Genomic DNA, 15831 nt, shown 5'->3' on the forward strand with positions numbered 1-15831 from the left:
TCATAAAAATACGTATCTGTAAATATCTGTAAGCATTTGAGATGTAATCGTTTCTAAAGCAGGAGCCATACTTCAGCTAATTAGCAAGACACGGAGAAAATACAGGCAGTACGCGGAGCTGCTTAAAAGAAAGCTTATTATATTACGCAAGTCTGTGACGCCATTCCAGACAGGACTTACAAAGAATGCTAAACGTTTATAAGCAAAGATGGCATGCATTGTGGCAGGCTTGTTTCACTCACGGGAGAGCGCAACGGTAATGCTAGAAAACCGGAACTGACAGACGTTTGAAGGTAGGCACCTATTATACCACGGAAACCTGCATACGATGCTTGATAAAGCAGTATTAAATGCAGAATTTCAGACATGTACTGCATTCCGCTACGTAGCGCTCCCGCATGAACCGCAGAGGTAAGCAGCATGCACAGAGGAAGTTAAGCAGGCCCTTAGCTCAGGCTCCTTACGGGATTGAAACTTTAAGAAAAACCAAATATTTGCTACAATGCTAATTACTCTCTGCGATGTATTTCATTGTGGTTTGCCAAATACGTAAATACCTGTAGATATAGAGCAATTAAGCTAGCTGTCGCGTGTTTCTTGTGTCTACGTTGCTTCAAAGCTGTAGTTCACCATCAGCGAATCCGTCTGTATACATCGTACTCAATATTAGTGGTACTCAACAAAAGTGTCATGTGCGGCCCACTCTTCTAATATATGGTGCCTACAAAGCTGTTTTCTCTTACAGCTAGATAACAATTCAAGCAAATCATATTAATGGGCTTTATTACAGTAAACTGAATTGACAAAAGTTAGCGAATTTACGATGAGGTGACCAAGCAAATGGCGACATGTAAATACTCAATGTACTTCCATTACACCATTTCCATGCAAGCTAATAATACTGTACACACGTCACTGCTTGTCTTCTAGTGAGGCCACGGCTAGCGCGGAGTGGCGCTTATATTCTCTTCGTATAGGGGCCGCTACTGCCGTGGTGCGGTCCTAGTCAGCGTAATATTGGCTGACGTCATCTCACAGCCTTCTCTGCTGTTACGTTCCAGGCTGACGTGCCGGCGCTTGATGCTACGCCGAAACGAAAAGTAAACAATTTTTTTTCTACTGGGTGGAGCTGTGGATATATAGTATCTCATTCGAGTCAGCTGGTGATCGTACTGTTGGCGCATTTTAAGTTAATTGCTTCTGCAAAACCAACATTGCTTGCGGATACAATAGGCAGCAGGTATAACGACACTTCCAAACTCATATCATTACACCTAACCACTTGCTGCTTGGAATGGAATTGTTTTATATCCTTTTAGTTTAGGGAATTTCAAGAAATATCAGTTTCTATGTCTGAATTTATTCGGTCTTTTGGAATTTAAAAGAAATGTAAGAAATGCCTGCATTACAATAGACATCAATTAAGGATGGAAGGAAAAGTATGTAGACTGAGCTGTTGAATCAGGTGTTGAGAAATGCATTGACCAGCCACAGGAGTAAGAGAATATCTCTGCCTAGAGATTCCTTAGAAAGAAATAGAAGCGAAAGGGGACTGGTAACCGATTATGAAAATATTAGGTTGGCAGCCAGAAACATTTTCGCCGTGTACAGGGATAATGCTACTAGACAGAGCACGCCAAAGATACGTCATTAGTGACTCTCCACTTTCAGAAAGACCTTCGGGGGTCTGACGAAGATCGTTTAAACATATTTACGTTCAATGAAGCACGTTATTGTACTTGAGAATTGGCAAATGTGATGAACTGTAATCATTCTACCATCATGCGACCTTTTCATGCAATGAAGATGCTTCAAAAATCGGGTGTATGGGTACAGCAAGCTCTAGACCAAAATCATAAAAATCAGCAGGTGGCCATATATGCATCTTCAATAACATACCGTAGGCCATATATGCATTTCTGGATGTTAGTCATCGATTGGCTCGTGAACAACACCGGCCATCGCTACCCTCTTTCGTTACTGGTGAAGAGAGATTGTGTCTTTATGCTAATGTAAAAAAAGGAAGGAGTGGTTGAGCCGAATCAATGCAGCAACTCCCATTACAACGACCTGTAAGCATCCACAAAAGATAACAATTGTGTGGTGTGCTACGAATTGCTTCCCCGATGTGTAAGCATCACTGCTGACATTTATTGTCAACATCTCCGTCGTCTTGCAGACGCAATCCAATAACAACGACTGTATGAAGTGATGCTACTCCACGATGAAGCATAACTGCATTCTGATACACTGTCAGAAAACAATGTACAAGAGTTGGTGTGGGGGGGGGGGGACAATACTTAACATTGTTACAGTGAAAACTACCTCTACATTAAAGTGAATACAAAATCTAATGTACTATATAGGAATTTTCTTTTTTTTTAAAAAAAAAGAATATTAAATTTAGCATACACGTGATTGACATGACAAAAAATTTGCATGGCTGGCAATTACAAGCCTCAAAGTAAGTTAAGATTTAAAGATTTATTGCAGTAAAAAAATGTTATTTACACAAACACAGGGCAGCAGGTAAATCACTGTCAAAGAGCGCAGAAGGAAGCATGAAATATTGATAAAGATATACTCTGAGAGGTATGAAGGCACAACGTAGTTAGCAACAATATAAAATGTAACGCATTATATTTTATGTGTGCGTACATGCTAATGGACGCACTGACTGACCTATGTGCAGAGTAATAACGAGTACAGTGGATCTCACATCAAGTTAGCCAGCAAGTTAAGTGATTTCGTAAAACTTTGAGTGCTACATTCAATAAAATAAATACATGGCTATGCAAGCCACATTTGAGGGTAAATTAACACACTCATGTTATACGAAGCGTACTACAGAACTAGTGACGTAGAAGAAAACTGAACACTATAGCCGAACACAGATTTACCATTGAACCTGAACATAAATTCAATTGCAATTCAAGCAAATCTTATTAATCGGTTTTATTACAGTAAACTGAATGTACTGGGTGAGTCTCTAACTATTGCCACCAAGAATAACTACGAAAGTATGATAGGAGCTGAAACGTTTGTAGGACAAAAGTAGCATGTGGCAACGGGGGCCATATTATGACGTTGGTTTTTTGTTGCTAGGTAGGATCGCTTCATAGGTTTCAAGGTCAAGTTTGTTATTTTGAATGGAATGGTACAGTTTGGTACTTATTTTTTGATAGCAGCTGTCGAGACAAACACAATGATATTTAACAGTAAGGCCTTTGAAGGTGAACGAAGGTCACAAAGGTGGCATGAACGTCCATTTACGTAATGTGTTCGAAGTGATGACCACTGGTATCAATGCAGTGCTGCAATCTTCGGATCATGCATTGAGTGGTATTCCTTATCACATCTGCACTTATCGAAACACATGCTCTTACAGTTCTCTCTTGCATATCTTCAGGTGTAGTTGGAAAAGGAAAAACCCAGAGGCGTCAAGTCAGGCGAACGAGCCGGCCACGATACATCTCCTTCGCGTCCAGTCAAATGATTTGGGAATTGTCTCTGCAACTCATTTCTAGCTATCAGTGAAAAATGTGCCGGACACCCATCGTGTTGATACTACGTTCTGTTCCTTGTTTCTAAAGGTATTTCTTCCAATAACAGACCTAATGTCTCTTGCAGGATTGTGGTGTACTTCCTACCACAAAGATTTCCTCCGATGAAATACCTGCCTACAATTCTTGCCTCCAGAAACCCACAACATTCATTTACCGACCATAGTGTTTGGTGTCCTACTTGCCGCAGCCAACATGGATTTTCAGTTGCCCAATAATGCATGTTACGCAAATTAACATCGCCATGGTTCGTGAATGTAGCCTCATCAGTAAATAAAATCAAGTTAATAAAAGTGTCATCCCTCTGAATCTGAAGTTGAGCGCATCAGCAGAATTCAATGCGACGCATACAATCCGTACCAGTTAATTCTTGTTAGAGACTGATACGGTAAGGATGATATTTATGGCAATGCATAACACGAAAAACACTACTCTGGCTCTTGTCAGAGACCCTTGCGGTTTGGCGCGAACTAACACAAGGATCTCGAACCATAGTGGCAAGAGTACCAATTTCCGTTTTCTCGATAGTAACTTTCATTTTCTGGATATGTTCCCGATGCTTTAAATATCCAGTTGTTCTCAATTTATCATACATGTATTTAAATGTACGAAATGTAGAGTGATTACGTTAAGGATATCTTTCAGCGTATAAGTCTCTAGCTCTCACTGAATTTCGTTGGCATTCTCCGTAAATGAGAAACATATCGACTTAATCTTTGAAGGAATACATCATTCACATTCGCTTGATTCGACGATACTAAACTTGCCGTTCCTACTATTGTTGTATTGCGAAACCGTCGAATGCTGTTAACATATCAATGGCACGTAAGATAGATACGCCGTATTCGGTGAATGTTTACTATTTTCATGATATACGAGAGGAAACTGTCAGAGCATGTGCTTCGATAAGTGCCAAAGTGATAAGGAATACCACTAAATCCATGATACGAAGATTGCAGCACTGCATTGATACCAATGGCCATCACTGCGAAAAGCTTCTGTAAATGGACTTTCATGCAACGTTTTTGAATTTCGTTGACCATCAAAGACATTACGGTTACACATCATTGGATTCGTCTCGATAGCCGTTATCAGAAAAGTACCAAATTATAGTATCCCATTTAAGAAAACAAAGTTGACCTACATATCTCTAACGCTACCCCAACCAGCAACAAAAAACCAACGTCATATTATGGCCCCCGTTGTTCCATGCGACTTTTATCCCACAAACTTTTCAACTACTATCATACTTTCGGAGCTATTCTAGGTAGCAATAGTTAGTGACTCATCCTGTATGTACGTACGGACATGTATGTACATATATATCAGTTTGTTGTATAAAAGGACGGTTTCGAGTGATAGGCTGAGTGAGAAACATAAATATTGAACAAAGAATTTCAGATGTAGATATGAATATGAGAAAAACTATTCTATGACCAGAACATGGATTTACAACCAGTATTGCGCCTGTCCTCGTAGCAAGAAGCGTAAATTTTATGTGAAAACGAATACTAGTGCAAGAACATGCATGATGTTTACCTTAGAGGTTGCTTGATGAAATTCCTGTGCTTTCCCTTTCCTCGTGAAATGGTGAAATGGCTCTTGATTGTGTTGATGGTAATGTCAAGATGGTGAACACTTACCATGAAACATCCCCTTAGAAAAATTTATGAATTACTGTGCTGGAAAACCTCTTACGTTATTGGCTTTTCAAACAGCTGAGCAAAACTGAACGTATTAAGACATTACTCTCTTTACTTATTCTGATCATCACTAATCTGACACACAATATTTTTTAGCGCAACGCAATCTGTCTTTTAAAAATCCCTACAAAAGAATGGCCCTGACTAACAATAACCTATACCTTTCATGAATCACTTACCTCACAAAATCTTCGTTACTCGAACTACTGCAAAACACCGAGCGCCAATACTGCCAGCTGAATAAAAGATTCTAACTACAGAAGGCACTAACTACTGACAGGCATAGTTAGCAAATGAAAGATTTTGATGGAGAACAAACAATGTATTTACCTTAATAGTGTTCAAATGTAATAAAATATATCTGTCAGTCATGATATCTAGTATGTAGATTAAAACTGAAGAAATTGCAAAAAGGTGGGAACTTAAGGAGATGGGACCTGGATAAACTGACTAAACCAGAGGTTGTACAGAGTTTCAGGGACAGCATAAGGGAACAATTGACAGGATTGGGGGAAAGAAATACAGTAGAAGACGAATGGGTAGCTCTGAGGGATGAAGTAATGAAGGCAGCAGAGGATCAAGTAGGTAAAAAGGCGAGGGCTAGAAGAAATCCTTGGGTAACAGAAGAAATATTGAATTTAATTGATGAAAGGAGAAAATATAAAAATGCAGTAAATGAAGCAGGCAAAAAGGAATACAAACGTCTGAAAAATGAGATCGACAGGAAGTGCAAAATGGCTAAGCAAGCATGGCAAGAGGACAAATCTACATCTACATCTACATTTATACTCCGAAAGCCACCCAAAGGTGTGTGGGGAGGGCATTTCACATGCCACTGTCATTACCTCCCTTTCCTGTTCCAGTCGCGTATGGTTCGCGGGAAGAACGACTGTCTGAAAGCCTCCGTGCGCGCTCTAATCTCTTTAATTTTACATTCGTGATCTCCTCGGGAGGTATAAGTAGGGGGAAGCAATATATTCGATACCTCATCCAGAAACGCACCCTCTCGAAACCTGGCGAGCAGTCTACACCGCGATGCAGAGCGCCTCTCTTGCAGAGTCTGCCACTTGAGTTTGTTAAACATCTCCGTTACGCTATCACGGTTACCAAATAACCCTGTGACGAAACGCGCCGCTCTTCTTTGGATCTTCTCTATCTCCTCCGTCAAATCGATCTGGTACGGATCCCACACTGATGAGCAATACTCAAGTATAGGTCGAACGAGAGTTTTGTAAGCCACCTCCTTTGTTGATGGACTACATTTTCTAAGCACTCTCCCAATGAATCTCAACCTGGTACCCGCCTTACCAACAATTAATTTTATATGATCATTCCACTTCAAATCGTTCCGCACGCATACTCCCAGATATTTTACAGAAGTAACTGCTACCAGTGTTTGTTCCGCTATCATATAATCATACAATAAAGGATCCTTCTTTCTATGTATTCGCAATACATTACATTTGTCTATGTTAAGGGACAGTTGCCACTCCCTGCACCAAGTGCCTATCCGCTGCAGATCTTCCTGCATTTCGCTACAATTTTCTAATGCTGCAACTTCTCTGTATACTATAGCATCATCCGCGAAAAGCCGCATGGAACTTCCGACACTATCTACTAGGTCATTTATATATATTGTGAAAAGCAATGGTCCCATAACACTCCCCTGTGGCACGCCAGAGGTTACTTTAACGTCTGTAGAAGTCTCTCCATTGATAACAACATGCTGTGTTCTGTTTGCTAAAAACTGTAAGGATGTAGAGGCTTATATCACTAGGGGTAAGATAGAGCCTACTGGAAAATTAAAGATACCTTTGGAGAAAAGAGAGCCACTTGTATGAATATCAAGAGCTCAGATGGAAACCCAGTTCTAAGCAAAGAGGGGAAAGCAGAAAGGTGGAAGGAGTATATAGAGGGTCTATACAAGGGCGATGTACTTGAGGACAATATTATGGAAATGGAAGAGGATGTAGATGAAGATAAAATGGGAGATACGATACTGCGTGAAGAGTTTGACAGAGCACTGAAAGAGCTGAGTCGAAACAAGGCCCTGGGAGTAGACAACATTCCATTAGAACTACTGACAGCCTTGGGAGAGCCAGTCCTGACAAAACTCTACCATCAGGTGAGCAAGATGTACGAGACAGGCGAAATACCGTCAGACTTCAAGAAGAATATAATAATTCCAACCCCAAAGAAAGCAGGTGTTGACAGATGTGAAAATTACCGAACTATCAGTTTAAAAAGTCACAGCTGCAAAATACTAACAAGAATTCTTTACAGACGAATCGAAAAACTGGTAGAAGGCGACCTCGGGGAAGATCAGTTTGGATTCCGTAGAAATGTTGGAACACGTGAGGCAATACTGACCTTATGACTTATCTTAGAAGAAAGATTAAGGAAAGGCAACCTACGTTTATAGCATTTCTAGACTTAGAGAAACCTTTTGACAATGTTGACTGGAATACTCTCTTTCAAATTCTAAAGGTGGCAGGGGTAAAATACAGGGAGCGAAAGGCTATTTACAATTTGCACAGAAACCAGATGGCAGTTATAAGAATCGAGGGACATGAAAGGGAAGCAGTGGTTGGGAAGGGAGTGAGACAGGGTTGTAGCCTCTCCCCGATGTTATTCAATCTGTATATTGAGCAAGCAGTAAAGGAAACAAAAGAAAAATTCGTAGTAGGTATTAAAATACATGGAGAAGAAATAAAAACTTTAAGGTTCGCCGATGACATTGTAATTCTGTCAGAGACAGCAAAGGACTTGGAAGAGCAGTTGAACGGAATGGACAGTGTCTTGAAAGAAGGATATAAGATGAACATCAACAAAAAGAAAAACGAGGATAATGGAATGTAGTCGAATTAAGACGGATGATGCTGAGGGAATTAGATTAGGAAATGAGACACTTAAAGTAGTAAAGGAGTTTTGCTATTTTGGGAGCAAAGTAACTGATGATGGTCGAAGTAGAGAGGATATAAAATGTAGACTGCAATGGCAAGGAAAGCGTTTCTGAAGAAAAGAAATTTGTTAACATTGAGTATACATTTAAATGCCAGGAAGTCGTTTCTGAAAGTATTAGTATGTAGTGTAGCCGTGTATGGAAGTGAAACATGGACAATAAATAGTTTGGACAAGAAGAGAATAGAAGCTTTCGAAATGTGGTGCTAAAGAAGAATGTTGAAGATTAGGTGGATAGATCACGTAACTAATGAGGAGGTATTGAATTGGATTGGGGAGAAGAGAAGTTCGTGCCACAACTTGACTAGAAGAAGGGATCGGTTGGTAGGACATCTCCTGAGGCATCAAGGGATCACAAATTTAGTATTGGAGGGCAGCGTGGAGGGTAAAAATCGTAGAGGGAGACCAAGAGATGAATACACTAAGCAGATTCAGAAGGATGTAGGTTGCAGTAGGTACTGGGAGATGAAGAAGCTTGCACAGGATAAAGTAGCATGGAGAGCTGCATCAAACCAGTCTCAGGACTGAAGACCACAACAACAACGTATCCAGTATTAGAAATTTACTCTTTCTGGCGCACACACTTCCAGATTGTCCATCTATCTCCCCACATCCACCACTGCTGGGGGCTCACATCCAACTGCGCAACGCTACGCGCTGTTAACAGCCAACTGCCCAACACTACAATAGCAAATTCCTACAATGCAAACCAGCCACAGCCTTCACACAGCACAATCAGTGATTTTCATATAGAGCGCTACATGGCGTAACCAACATAAAAACTTAAACAGCCTACTTACAACCAAACTATGGACGAAGATTTCATTCAGACTTAGTTAGTCCAGCAATAAAGACCGTTGTAACTTAAGGGATCCGTGGTATGGTAAGAAATAAGGAGGATCTCCGCAGAACCGGCTAGGAAAGGAATATGTGGAAAACACTGACAAGAAGAAGGGATAGTATGATAGGACATCTGTTAAGGGGAGTTGGAATGCACTGTCTCGCCAATGTTAAATTTGCTAACGTTATGTACTTGTTTCCTCTGGAACTGTTACACTTAGAACTTTGAAATTTTACCAGCTTATTTCATCATATATTGTTAGCTCGCTGAACTAGAATTAATGTTTATTTGTTGGCCGTTTTTACTGGGAACAATTTAACATAAATTTCCCTGATCCTGAGAATAACCTAGTTCTTGTCATTATTCTAGTTTAGTGGTCTCTTTTAACTGTTTTATAGCTTTCCTGATAATCTGAATGGTATCAGTTTAGTGGTTTGTGAGATAAAGATACATGTAACACTAAAAATTTCAAATGACAGAAAGTAATTTATTAGGAAAACTCATAAATATCTTTTTACTCTATAATCAAATGTGCCTTGCAGAGTAATCAGGGTCATCTTCTGGTTTTCTCTCCATCTAAGAGGCTATCTTCTCGTTGCTGGCGTCCTCTTTTTGTATTAAATTCATCTACATACTTGGCCTAGCTTACTCTCACTTTGTCCAGAAGTTGAAGACCTCTGATGGTGTTAACACCAGGAAAAACGCCATGCCTTTCCATGACCTTTAACCTATTCACATGACCATCATTGAATCGAATAACAGATTCACTGACTCCCCATTTCAAAGTTTGTACCCCAACAAACACACTCTTAAGTACACAAGTCCATATGAGATTGTTGACTGACTCGTTATGATCATGGATACAACCATGAAGACATTTTCTGAGAAGCCCAGAATAACCCAAGTCTCTATATGTTGATTTAATTGCTTCCACAGCTGCCACTGGGATAGAACTTTTGTGGTGATAAGGATGTCCGGTAGTTTGAGCTTTTTCGTATTTACAGCATGACTAAGGACTATCCAGAGAAGCAAAATGTAGAGGGTTATTAGCAGCCAATGTTTGATGTAAATATCTTGCCCATACAGCTTGTCTCATTTCCTGCAAATTATTTCCATTATTTCGTAGTGCCATACCAGAGCACTTTTGAAGATAATTGACAAATGGCTCTCAGAACAATGAGACTTAACATCTATGGTCATCAGTCCCCTAGATCTTAGAACTACTTAAACCTAACTAACCTAAGGACATCATACAACACCCAGTCATCACGAGGCAGAGATAATTGACAATTTTATCTGACAATCGACCTCTAATGGTTTTACTATCTAACAAAATCTTGTTCTTTCGATTCTGCTTCAGATTCCTTGGACAGGTGCCCATTCATTTTTGAACGTGACTAACGCACTCTAGTAATCGTCTTATTGACTTATGGCATGGACTCTGTCACACTTTGTAAGACTTGGAGTTCCTTAGCCAAGTAATTTGGTGTAAAATACTCCTCGTTCTCTTTCTGACCTGTTAAAAATTTTCGCAGCAGCAGCAGCAGCCTCCATATCTCCACTTGTATCTTCATAATTCTTGCTACAGATTTGAGTTTCGTCTTCCTTAACAGATGCACAATGGTAATAATGCTTAGTGAGCACGTTCTAACACAAAAATTTGCGCTGTCCGCGCTAGCAACAGCATATTTTGATGTGTGGCCCCTTTTCTCCCTGGTTCCATCAAAAGCCTCACTGGCAGCAACTTTCGTAGATGAATGTGCTACAGACTGAACAGAGTCTCCTATCATTTAAGTGTAATTGCCTATTTACCAAGTGGCGATAGAAGATTCATTATGGCAGAAAACGTTTGAGCAGCAGAGTGTCCTTTATCATTGTACTCAGCGGCCTGATATTACTTTCAAACAAACTGCTACTGTATTTTTAGATGTCCAAAAACAGATCTCATTTTTACAACTGGCGGCACAAACTATAGCAGTTTTGCAGAAAAGTTCTATAGATTTTGCTATTTTCATGTCAAGTGGACCTCCACAAGGACTACAACACAAATAATTCTTCATAAACTCAATAAAAATAGGAGAGCCGACTAAAACATATTGCTCATCTGTAACTTCACAACATACTTGATAATTTCTTTTTTGATGCACTAGTGGATGTGTCTCCTTCTCACATCCCAGCTGCACAAACGTCACAACTTTCACTATCATCGACAGGTGCTGAAGCAGAATCACTTACACAAAGGTTGTATTTAAATCAATTCCCGCGGAACTTATTGTTTTTAAATAATGCTGCACTGCTAAGCATCGTAGAAACTATGGCAGTCAGCACTAAAAGTAAAAAGAAGACAAGTAACAAACTACGAACGAGGTACAAAGTCTAGTCTCAAAACACAAACTCACAGATCAAAAACTGCCTTCGCTAGTATCCATGACAATGGTACCAACGGAAATATCAGAGATTCTACAACAGAGGAGTGAAGTCCACAGCCTTCTATACCTAATATTTTCGGAAATGCGAAGATTTAAGTATGAACACATCACAAGTTGAATAACTTTCCTGAGCGCACATACAATTTTGAAAATGAAATAAAAATACTTCAAATTAGAATTTGTTAACAAATTTTGCACCATTCAAAGCGGAATATCTCAAATTATTTTAAAAGCTTAATAACTGAAAATGTGATTTTTTACTGTTTTGCGGGATTGTAAGTCCCCTTACGACACCAGAGTGACTTCCATGATTCTAGAAAGAACTGTACAGGGTAAAAATCTTAGAGGAAGATAGAGGCTGGAATACATCAAGCAAATAATTGAGGGCATAAGGTGTAAGTGCTACCATGAGATGGAAAAGTGGGCGCAGGACAGAAATCCGTGGCGAGCGGCATCAAACCAGTCAGAAGACTGATGCCTAAAACAGAAAAGTCAGCAATAATTTCTTAATTTTTGATTTCCATTCATCCTTCGTTCTGTACATTTATCAGAGAAATGAAGCTCCACAAAGCCATACTTCACGACCAGATGTTTGTTGTTGAAGAGAAATGTGCAGAGAGCAGTCCATACTAACGACTTTCACGTACAGTCCTCCACTACTTCTACTGACCTCAGAGCGACAGGATAGGAGAGGCAGTATCAGGAGAAACGTAACGGTTCCGTGGACGCAACAAGCTGGAGAGCGGTCTCCATTTGGCTCTGTTGGTGGCGTCTACGGTACGGCGGGGAGTAATTACTCGGCACGTTCTCGAGGACAGCGGCGCAGGCAGAGGCGGCGGCGTGGACAGTACTCGAGGGACGCGCGCTGCGACCGGCCTGCTCGGGTGGCCAAGTTGCGCGGCCTGTCACCGCCTTGCTTGCGCCTTGCCTTCCTTGTGCCTCGCCTCGCCACGACTCGCCTCGCTGCGGCGGCCAGTCGCAGCCGCTCCCTGGGAATCGAAAAGCGGCTGCCGGCCGCGCCCGGTAATATCTGTAATGCGTCTCAGAGTCAGCTCGGGGCCGTATTCTCCACCTCCCAGTGGCAGCACCACTCTCGTTTACTGTCTCGCACCGCTCATAATGTTGAAGTGCCGGCAACGGTCGTCGTAGGGAAACTGGCCTTTCCGGCAACAATTATTTATTTAAATTAAAAGAAGGTCAGCGTTGGCCGTAATATTGATGTTTTATTGATTGCAGAATCGATTTTCGATTACATAGTTGTTGTGTACATAGTTCCGCATAGTCAGCGCGTACACAACTTTCCCGCTAAGCACAACAGCGCTCGTCCGTCTCCGCTCTACGAGATGGCGCTGTCTTCGAGACGGACCAAATTCTGCTTCCGCCGAACCGCTTATTAATATGTAACGCAGCCAATGAGATTGCTGCTAATGTAGAACCTTTTCTCCTAGCAGATCACACTCGCGCAGTGATACCTGAACGCTTGAGGTATTATAACGAGTGTACAGACCTCCGATCAGTCAGTCTGCATTTGTCTGCATTAGTCTGTACTCAAGTTTCAGTCTGCGCCTATTAAGATTATCATATTCCTGTGCATAGCCATGAACAGAAATTTATAGACACTTTGTCAAGTATCAGAGATACGTGAGAACAAGATTAACGTACCAAGACCAAAGGAACTTCAGATTGTCAATTGTAAACAGCATCCAGAATCAAGTTACATAATGTCTATGATTTTTATTATTTTAATAAATGTGTGTGAAAATTAATCAAGTTCTGTTTAAAGTTGATCACCGTCAATCTGCTACTCAAAGTATGCAAGTGGCATTTCTATCGTCTAACCTAACGGCAGAAGATAAACACGCCACGGTAAGACCACGTGACATATTGCTGATACTCGTCTACTTCGTTAGAGCGACAAGTGAAATAATCTGATGGTGTGTGTACCAAAGGTCTTACAGTACACACACCACAATAGTGATCATATTTAGTGCTGTACAAATTAAACTTAGATACTGGTATCAAATTATCAATAACCAAAACTGAGAAGCGATCACAATCAATATTGCGGCCAACGCTGACCTTCCTTTTAATTTAACATATATGGTCGTTGTGCACACAGCATTCCTTGGAGTCGCCAATCATTTATTTGTTTATTTACTAGCATTTTGCTCGTGACTTCAGCCCGAGATGCATCTTCATCCTTGTGGTATGACCTTTGACTCCTGAAACACGCAGACATTACTGGCTCGCTTCGGTGCTAATTCTCGCGATCTTCTTTTGTTTATTTATTTAACCTGATATGATTAATGCCATCAGGCATTCTCTTTCGTCGAACTAGTTACCTTTTCTTTGCTGTTATGTCATCTACCCACACCAATTTGGGTGGTGAGAGGGGGAGGGGCGCACAGTTAGCCATACAGGCAACCTGCTCTTCAGCCAGTTGATAAAAGAAAACTGAACGACGTGAAAAAACAAGAAATAGACAACAGAGATGTTTACGTCGAATCGCAAAACTTTCTAAAGCTAAAAACTAGAACGTAAATTCTTAGTTATACTATACACGACATCTTGCACTGATGGTTAAACGGTAATAATAAAACGCAAAATGACACCCAATAAACTCACATTTAAAACATGTTGCTGAAAAACTGATAGTTAAAAAAGCACTTTCCTGTCACTAGAAACGGGATGGACCTGCCATGGAATGCGGAGTTAATGGTTCAAGAGGAAACTGTTGGTGTTAAAGAAGATAGGAATGTGGTGACATGAGGATGGAGGACTCGTACATAGCAGCAGTAGCGTAGGAGTGGCTGTTGATACGTAAGATGGAGTGCAGTAGAAATGGGACTGTTGACACTAATAGCTGTTGGGAAAATGGACATTGGGTAAGAAAGACAGACAGGGAAAAATGTGAGTCAGAAAATGTGAGAAGGGTACCAGTTACCTAAGAAATAACAGTTTTTATATCACCTACAGTATGAAGACGGTAACTGTTTTAGCGACAATGCGAGTAAATGACACTGACTGTGAACTAATAAAGTTAATTCTGACAGTATAAGGTGATCCATACTTCCATTAACACCTTCAAATGTGCTGAAGCACGGATTCATAGACGTAGAGATGTAAAAAATGACACACACATCTGAAACGACATGAGGTTCTATTGAAACTGAAATCGAGGGAAAAATCTGGCCAAAAGATAGCGCTGGCCAGCTACACGTTAGTGATGCCGCTCGACGTGACGCATGTGTGCTAAGTCGATATGTTACACAATCGCATCATTCCTAGCCTGGCAGATAAAGACCTGCTGTTAAGGTGCGAAATTTATGCAGTATAGCGCTGCACCTCATATGGCTACAAGTGTGAAAGATCCCTTGCGCACATAGTTTGGTGAGGATCGCATGATGAATCACTACTTCCGTCTTTCTTGGTCCCCCCAAGTACCGAGACCTCAATCTGTGTGATTATTGGTTGTGCGATTCCTGAAGTCGCAGGCTCATTGCGATCGTCCGACCTCATAAGGAAAGCTAAAAGACAACATCCAACGGCAGTTTCTTACCATACCTACTGATACGCTGTAGAGTGTTGTTCACAAGGATGTCCCTCTACTAAAGGTATTGTTGATGAATAATGACTAACATGGTTGACATGTGTTATAAAGAACATCGTCTTTTCTAAAAATCAATTGTTATGTTAGCTATAGCTTTTATATCATTTCAAGCACCATCTGTTGGGCATTTTGGAGTTTCCATAAAACCCAAGTCATCTCAAGCATGAGTATCCATTTTTACCTCTCTGTCAATATTATTCAGTAAAATACGAAATTTTCAAATGTTCACGGACTTTTGGGTCGCCCTGTATTTGTACTACTATTGGTGCTTCTTCTGTCACTGTTGTTGTTGTTGTGGTCTTCAGTCCTGAGACTGGTTTGATGCAGCTCTCCATGCTACTCTACCCTGTGCAAGCTTCTTCATCTCCCAGTACGTACTGCAGCCTACATCCTTCTGAATCTGCTTAGTGTATTCATCTCTTGATCTCCCTCTACGATTTTTACCCCCCACGCTGCCCTCCAATACTAAATTGGTGATCTCTTGATGCCTCAGAACATGTCCCAACAACCGATTCCTTCTTCTTGTCAAGTTGTGCCACAAACTCCTCTTCTCCCCAATTCTATTCAATAACTCCTCGTTAGTTACGTGATTTACCCATCTAATCTTCAGCATTCTTCTGTAGCACCACATTTCAAAGGCTTCTATTCTCTTCTTGTCCAAACTATTTATCGTCCATGTTTCACTTCCCTACATGGCTACACTCCATACAAATACTTTTAGAAA

At 40.7% G+C, this 15831-nt stretch overlaps 1 protein-coding gene across 1 annotated transcript in view; it reads left to right on the forward strand.

Annotated features, from left to right (window-relative positions):
* The window catches only part of LOC126481900 (dopamine receptor 2-like), a 610866-nt gene that overhangs the window by 370496 nt on the left and 224539 nt on the right, over positions 1-15831 (forward strand). The gene's annotated exons all lie outside the window — the stretch shown is intronic.

This window comes from Schistocerca serialis, chromosome 5 (assembly GCF_023864345.2).
Source record: "Schistocerca serialis cubense isolate TAMUIC-IGC-003099 chromosome 5, iqSchSeri2.2, whole genome shotgun sequence".
NCBI lineage: Eukaryota > Metazoa > Arthropoda > Insecta > Orthoptera > Acrididae > Schistocerca > Schistocerca serialis.